General features: G+C 46.0%; 1 long non-coding RNA gene across 1 annotated transcript in view; it reads right to left on the bottom strand.

Moving 5' to 3' along the window:
* The window catches only part of LOC115647148, a 29017-nt gene extending 24715 nt beyond the window's left edge, over window positions 1-4302 (bottom strand). The window contains exon 1 of the long non-coding RNA XR_003999223.1: window positions 2349-4302. This is a non-coding gene — a long non-coding RNA (uncharacterized LOC115647148). The remainder of the gene's footprint in view (window positions 1-2348) is intronic.
* Between the last annotated feature and the right edge of the window lie 3794 nt (window positions 4303-8096).

Here is an 8096-nt window from a genome sequence, read left to right as displayed (position 1 = left end):
GAGGAGGTTGCACTACCAGAGAAGATGCAGTAAATAATGGGAGAGTTGGCAGAAGAGATGGAAACAGGCCAGACTGATTGTGAGAATGGACAGATCCAGCCAGGAAACAAGAGGAAGATCCAGAGACTGAGAAACACCACGCAGAGGGGGCACTTATTGCTCAGTCATCATGTATCTCCCTAGTGAGTCTCAGAGCAGGTCTGGTGGGTAGTGATTGATCTATCGGTGATCGATTTATAGTGTCTAATGTAGACACGATAAAATTGATCCCCCGATAGCGCTCCCCATGGACTTTGGAACTCCAGTTCGCAAGAGGCAGAAGTGGAGTCAATAGGGGAGTGGCAGCAATCGTCTTGCCGCCATCCTCGCGGCCAGGTAAGTCGACCCAAGATACACCGACCTTAGTTACGCTATTCACGTAGCTGAAGTCGGCATATTTTAGGTTGACACCCCCCCCCCCCGCCCCGCCCAGTGTAGACCAGGGCTCAGTGTCTGGAGCTCCCAGGAAACGGGCATGCTTCCAGTTTGTCTAACTTCAATGTTGCTGACCTTTCAGCTTTCCAGTGCAGGAGAATGTCCATGAGTGGATCATGCTGCTTGTAAGACACAGGTAGGGGAGAGACAGCAGGATCAAGAGACAGCCTTGGTAGGGTAAACTGAGAGGCACAAGTCTGGGACTTTTCAGCTTGGAAAAGAGACAATGAAGAGGGGATATAACAGAGGTCTATAAAACCTTGACTGGTGTGGAGAAAGTGACTAAGGAAGTGTTATTTACTCTGTCACATAACACAAGAACCCGGGGTCACCCAATTAAATTAATAGCCAGCAGGTTTAAAACAAACCAAAGGAAGTACAGTATTTCACACAACACACGGTCAACCTGTGGAACTTCTTGCCAAGGGATGTTGTGAAGGCCAAAAGTATATGTGGGTTCAAAAAAGAACTATATAAATTCATGGAGAATCGGTCCAGCAATGGCTATTAGCCAGGATGGTCTGGGTTAGGGTGACCAGACAGCAAGTGTGAAAAATCGAGACGGGGGTGGGGGGTAATAGGAGCCTATTTAAGAAAAAGACCCTAAAATCGGGACCGTCCCTATAAAATCGGGACATCTGGTCATCCTAGTTAGGGATGCAGCCCCATGCTCTGAGTGACCCTGGCCTCTGTTTGTCAGAAGCTGGGAATGGGTGACAGAGGATGGATCACCTGACGATTACCTGTTCTGTTCATTCTCTCTGAAGCACTTGGCATTGGCCACTGTGGGAATACAGGATACTGGTTTAGATGGACCATTGATCTGACTCAGTATGGCCGTTCTTATGTTCACAAGAGTCTGAGACAGCAGCAGGATTTATGTCCTCTGAGTCAGGTGTTCCTGTTCAAAAGATCACTTGTGAGAAGAGCTGGTTAGGAATTTTTCGACAAACTGTTTTTTCACCCCCAAAATACTGATTTGTGAAACTTCACAAAATAGGATTGGTTTTCGCAAATCTCCCGCCTCCAACAATTTTGGAAAGAAAGTTTTAAAATTGTAGAACCATCCTGTTTTGACATTATTGAACTAGAAATTCTGGGTTTGTTGAGTCAAAGCAAACTTTAATTTAGCTATTTTAATAAATTTAGACTCCAAGAAAAAATGGATGCAATCAAAATGAAATGTTTTGAAATTATTGACACAAAACATTTTGATTGACCCCAAACAAAATCATTTTCATATTTTTGGTACATGAAATTTTCTGAGATTTTTGACATTCCTTCCTGATACAGGACAGGAAGTTTTTTTGATACCCTGAAAAAATTCACATGATGGGAAAACCATTTCCTGTCTACTTCTACTTATAAGCTTATGAAACATGATAATTTAAGTCAGCATTTCTGAAACTATTAAAAGTTGAGCCCCCTTCAGGAAAATAAAACCAAATTTGTTCTTCTGAAAAAAGGTCAAAATTTCTCAATTTGTATACATCTTCTTGCTCCTTTATGCCCCTAGTTTGGGAAATATTGATGTAGATCATCATAATATCATCCTTCCTCTCCTTTCTTACCTGCTTTGATGAGCAGTGAAATAATTAACAAAATGGGAGTTAAAATAGCATCTCTGGCATCTAATAGCACCCATTGAAAGCTATTGTTTCAGGCACTCTGCAAACTCAGGCAGACATTGCTGCATCAGCTAAACTTGTGTCACATTTTGAAGGTTGTTTTCACAGCCATAAGACTAATTATGTTTTGACTAAAATGAAAACTGACTCTGGAAAACAATAGAAGTCTCTCCATACTGCACCCTTGGCAAGAACTTCAGTTTGTTCCCCACACTTTGGGAAATACTGATTTAAAATGAGATTTACCAAATAGACCTCCTTTTCTGAGGTGTGCAGGAAAATGCTCAGTCGAGGGGTCCGGTCTGCAAAATTGCACAGAAAAAATAAGAATTATGTTCAGAATTGCACCTGCAGCATCAGTGCAAGTGGCAGTTCTCTGCACATGCTCTTTTGCACACTTTACTTCCCGCTTGCACGCCACAGCTCATGCAACACATTTCCCACCGAGCTAAGTGGTGTTTACATACAAATCTCATAATATTCCTTTGCAGCATTAATATAGCTCGCGTCTAAGTCCATTTGGTGATCTCAGTGCTGTGGGGTTCTGATCCACCGTTTTATAGATGGGCAAATTGAGGCATGCAGCAATTTGCCCAAGGTCACTAGCAGTCAGGAATAGAACCCAGGCCCACCCCAGCTCTAACCACTACACTTTGCTGCCTCTCCCTAATAGGTACAAGTGCATAGTGGAGCGATTCTATACAGCAGCCCTGTATTCTGTCTAGCGTTGGCTGTTTCTGTACTTTGACATGTCTCCAGAACACCCACCACTTGGCTTATCTGAAGCTGTTTGACTGCTGCCCTTCACTGAAGAACACGAGTGCCTTCTGGGTAAAATCAGTAGCAATGGGGACGTTCCTAATGGAGCCTCTGGGGTCTGGTGCTTAGTTTAGATTTTATTATTTTCCCCCATTTTATAAAACCCTGAATCTGTTGGACACGTCTAATCTCCCACAGGCCCAGACCTGGCTCGGACATCACGGCAGAGGATGCTCTGAGGGTCTGCATGGATGTGTCCTTACTGCACTTTGCACTGAGCATATTCTACATGCCAGCATGCCCCTCCTCTTGCAAATCGAGCCCTTTAAAGGACAGAGATGACGCTGTTACTGCCGCAGGTGCCCCTCTCCTCCCAAGCTAGAATTCCCTGGGCAATCCCCATCGCCAGACCACAGGGAGATTACAGCCCAGGCGAGAATGGAACAAAGGGCAGCAAAGATTGTATCAAGCTGGAAGATCACAGCGAAGGGGTAACGTCTTTGTGGTTGCACAACTGGAGACTCGGAAGGGATCTCATGGAAATTTTCAAAAACTGGAACCAATAGTGCAGGCAGGGTCATTATATAAACACAAGGGATCCAGGAGTGAACAGGAATTCGGGCAAAGGGGAGCAGAAATGATGCAGGAAGGTGATTGATAGAGCTTGGATTTTGTGAAGCAGATTCGGGGTTGACTGCTTTGGGGACTTGGCTGGGTCAGGGCTAAATGTGGCTTTCATGAAAGCAAAAGTTCCTAGCTCTTTTCCTTGCAAAATACAACCCGAAGGGCAGGTGTTCAGATTCCAAGGGGATGGATGCCGTGGAAGAAGCTGAAGAGAATAGATGGCAAAGGGAGGAAGTTAGTCAGTGAGTTTGCCTCTAGATCCCAGGTTATTCGCAAGAACCAGCGTTAACGAGACTCAATGAGAGCGCAGAGTGCTATGCTCAAGACACAATGGCTCCCAGTTGTGATTAATCAGGCTGAGATTTTGTCACGGTTATTTTTAGTAAAAGTCGTGGACAGGTCACAGGCAATAAACAAAAATTCACGGGAGTCCGTGACCTGTCTGTGACTTTACTAAAAACAATCAGGGGGGCGAGAGGGCTAAGTGAGGGGGGAGGAATGACAGCTGAAGTCCCAGGGCAGGGACTGACAAGCCGAGCTCCCCCACCATGGGGGGCACACAACCCGCACTCTGGGGCTGGCTGCGGGGCAGAGGCACACAGTCCTGGCTCCAACCCCAGCCACAGGCGCACAGCCCTGGCCACAGCGGGGGGCGCATGACCCTGGGAAGCCACGAGTGGGGAACATGGTCCCCGTTGCAGCCCCAGCTGTGGGACAGGTGCACATGACCCCAGCCCCACCGTAAGCTGAAGGGCAGGGGTGCCCAGTCCTGATTCCACCCCCAGCAGCAGGGCAGGGGCACACAGTCCCACCTCCAGCCCCGGCTTCAGCCACTGACAGCTGAAGCCAAAGAAGTCCCAGAGGTTTGGTAAAGTCACGGAATCCATGACTGCTGTGACAAATCGTAGCCTGAATGATTATTCACACTAAGTCAAGGTAAAGGCATCAGGCCTGCTCACAATCACTGCCCCATTAATGGCCCCCTTCAGCTAGGGTGGCCAATTTTGGTCAGGCGTATTCCTGGAGGTTTCATCACTGGACATAATCTCTAATTAAAGATTCATCGTTAATTCCTGGAGACTCCAGGACAATCCTGGAGGCTTGGCAACCCTACCCCCAGCTCTGTTTTTCACATCATAATACTTAGCTCTTTTCAGCCACAGATCTTAAGGCCCTTCCTAAGGCAGAGTAATTGCTGATCTCCCCATGATATAGTTGGAGAAACTGAGGTAAACACACTAGCCAAAGCTCACACAGCTGGTTAGTAGCAGAGGCAAGTCTGAGAACCCAAGTCTCCTCAGGCTTTCAGCCATGTTGTCTTCCTTCTTAGATGCTTGCAAACAGGTTAAATGCTACACCACAACATATTCTACAGGCTCATAAGAACATGGTGAAGGTGTGTGTGTGTGTATGTGTGTGCGTGCGATCGTGCAGGGGTATTTCAGTACTTTCTCTTGTGACATCTTAGCTAAATACATGTTCACGTTACTTAAGGACAGCTTCTCCACACCCGCCCACACTATTGTTCAAAGCACAGCAGTATCTCTTCCCGGGATGGATGATTAGCATCATGTTAATTTGTCTTTGCCCTGTGGTGTTTGTTACACAAGACAGGCACACCCTGGAACATTGTAAATTGACCGCGTTGTATAGAATTTGAAAAATAAATACCTCAGGAGTTGAATTACCATTTTATAAGGTCATTTCACTGAGTTCATCTAAGAACATCACCACAGTCATAGGCATTGAGAGGGTGAGTTTCTGAGGCTATGGTGGTGCTGGGTTGTGTAAGATAGGATAGGAACCCAAAGCTTTAAATCTAGGAGATGATGTTATAATGATGCGATTAAAAAAGTCCACAGGGAAATCCATTATCTCAGAATCAAAGGCGCAAGAGGTAGATAGAGATGATATATCTAGTTTTGTATATCACAGCCATCACTATAGTATCTGAGAATATAACGGGGTGTCTCCATCCTGGGGAACAATGACTCTGAAAATGACTTGGGGACTCCTGGTGGATAATCAATGGCACACAAGTGCAACATTGGAATCCTTGGGAAATACTGAGTAGGAGTAAGAGGTTATTCTACCTCTGTGTTTTGCTCTGGTGAGACCATTGCTGGACTCCTGTGTCCAGTTCTGGTATCCACAGTTCAAGCAGGATGTTGATAAATTGGAGATGGTTAAGAGCAGTGGTTCTCAACCAGGGATACATGTACCTCTGGGGGTACTCGGTGATCTTCCACGGGGTGCATCAACTCATCAAGATATTTGCCTAGTTTTACAACAGGCGAAGTAAGTACAAACTAAAATTTCATACAATCACCTGTTTATACTGCTCTATGTACTATACACCAAAATGTAAGTATGATATTTGCGATCCAATTGTTTTATTTTATAGTTATATGGTGTGATGAACTGGGAATGTTCTTAATGTTTTCTCTGAATATTGTGTGGGGGCCTCAGTTCCTGGCCGCCCTCTGTCACATAGCAACTAATGGCCAGGCCCTTCCCCCCCTGCAAGGAGATGCTAAAGGTATGGGAGACAAAGAGTTCAGGTGACCTCCAGGCCCGGGAAAGGAACTGAGCAGAGGAGAAGGGGCTGGAGGGGGTGTCACTCTGGAGCTGGCTGGGGACTAGGAGTGAAGTGCAGATGTGGGGGTCTGGCTCACTGCCCCCCAGAATGGACCCGACCAAGGGGTCTGGTTCGTGGTACCTACAAGCTCTGTTTTAGACCATGTTCCTGTCATCGAATAAACCTGTTTTACTGGCTGGCTGAGAGTCATGTCTGACTGCAAAGTGGGGGTGCAGGACCCTGTGGCTTCCCCAGGACCCCACTGGGGCGGGCTTGCGGTGAGAAGCGCATGGAGGGGCAGAGGATGCTGAATGCTCCAAGGAGAGACCCAGGAGGTGAAGACGTGTGAGCTTCTTGCCCTGAAAAAGTCTGCTCCAAGGGAGAGGAGGCTACCCAAGGTCCCGACTGGCTTTGTGGGGAGCAGTTCCAGAGCATCGCCCAGGGACTCCATGACATATGGTAAAAAGGAGAAAGTCAGCAATTTTTCAGTACTAGTTTGGCTGTGACACTTATGTATTTTTATGTCTGGGTTTGTAAGCAGTCATTTTAAAGTGAAATGAAACTTGCGGGTATACAAGACAAGTCAGACTCCTGAAAGGGGGACAGTAGTCTGGAAGGGTTGAGAGCCACTGGTTTAGAGGGAAGAGCCATGAGAATGATTAATGGATGAGAAAACCTGCTTTACAGTGCTAGACCTAAGGAGCTCAATCAAGTTAGGTTAACACAGAGAAGGTTAAAGCGCACAAATTTGAGTAGAGAGGATAATAAACCATTGGAACAGCCTCCCAAAAGAGGTGGTGGATTCTCCATCACTGGCCATTTTTAAATCAAGATTGGATATTTTTTTCAAGATGCTGCTTTAGTTTTAACAGGAATTAATTCAGAGAAGTCCTATGGTCTATGTCATACAGGAGGTCAGACTAGATCAGTGGTTCTCAAACTTACTTGATCGTCCCCCTACTTCTTTGTATCTGTAGTAATTTATTCCCACTGCCACACAAGTGCCTGTACTGATATGAATACCACTCTGCCTTCAGAGCTGGGCAGCCGAAGAGCTCTGGGTGGCTGCTTCTCATGCCCCCCACCCCCGAATACATTTCGCGCCCCTCTCAGTTTGAGAACCTCTGGACTAAATGATCACAGTGGTTCCTCGAGGCTTTATAGTCTATGATTTCTGGTTTATCCAATCTGTTTGTCATCCCCTGTTGGATAGACAGAGAGATTAGATCTGTCTAGAGTTCCCTACTGCACCCATCCCTGAGGTATCTGAAAGGGTTTATCCTATCTAGCACTCATCACCTAGGTTAGATCTGTCTCTCCCACCCCCTCTGCCAGTGCAGCACTGTTTATTACAATCCATTTCTGGGTATTTACTCAATCTACAGTTGTTTTTAAAGCTCAATGTTAAGGGGCTTTTCCCCTCTTCCTTATGGCTGGATCTAAAAACCTTTGAAGCCCATAGAAATCTCCCAATGGCTTTAATGGGCGTTGGATCAGGACTGTCAGAGACAGACTTCTCCAGCACAGTTCTTTATGTTCTCAGACAGCATGGTGATGGGTAAACATATACAAACCACACTGGACTGATTTAATTCCAGTCTTTCTGTCGATATTCCCTTCACTGCAGTAAAATAAGCATTAGATAAGTTCATGGTGGAGAGGTCCATCAGTGGCTACTAGCTAAGATGGTCAGGGATGCAACCCCATACTCTGAGTGTCCCTAAACTTCCAACTGTTCTGCAAAAAAGGACCTAGGGGTTATGGTGGATGAGAAGCTGGATATGAATCAACAGTGTGCTTTTGTTGCCAAGAAAGCTAACGGCATTTTGGGTTGCATAAGTAGGGGCATTGCCAGCAGATCAAGGGACGTGATCATTCCCCTCTATTCAACATTGGTGAGGCCTCATCTGGAGTACTGTGTCCAGTTTTGGGGCCCACACTACAAGAAGGATGTGGACAAACTGGAAAAAGTCCAGCGGAGGGCAACAAAAATGATTAGGGAGCTGGAGCACATGATTTATGAGGAGAGGCTG

This window comes from Gopherus evgoodei, chromosome 2 (genome assembly GCF_007399415.2).
Source record: "Gopherus evgoodei ecotype Sinaloan lineage chromosome 2, rGopEvg1_v1.p, whole genome shotgun sequence".
NCBI lineage: Eukaryota > Metazoa > Chordata > Testudines > Testudinidae > Gopherus > Gopherus evgoodei.
The sequence above is the reverse complement of the archived record's forward strand: the minus strand, read 5'-3'. Positions and strand labels throughout refer to the sequence as shown.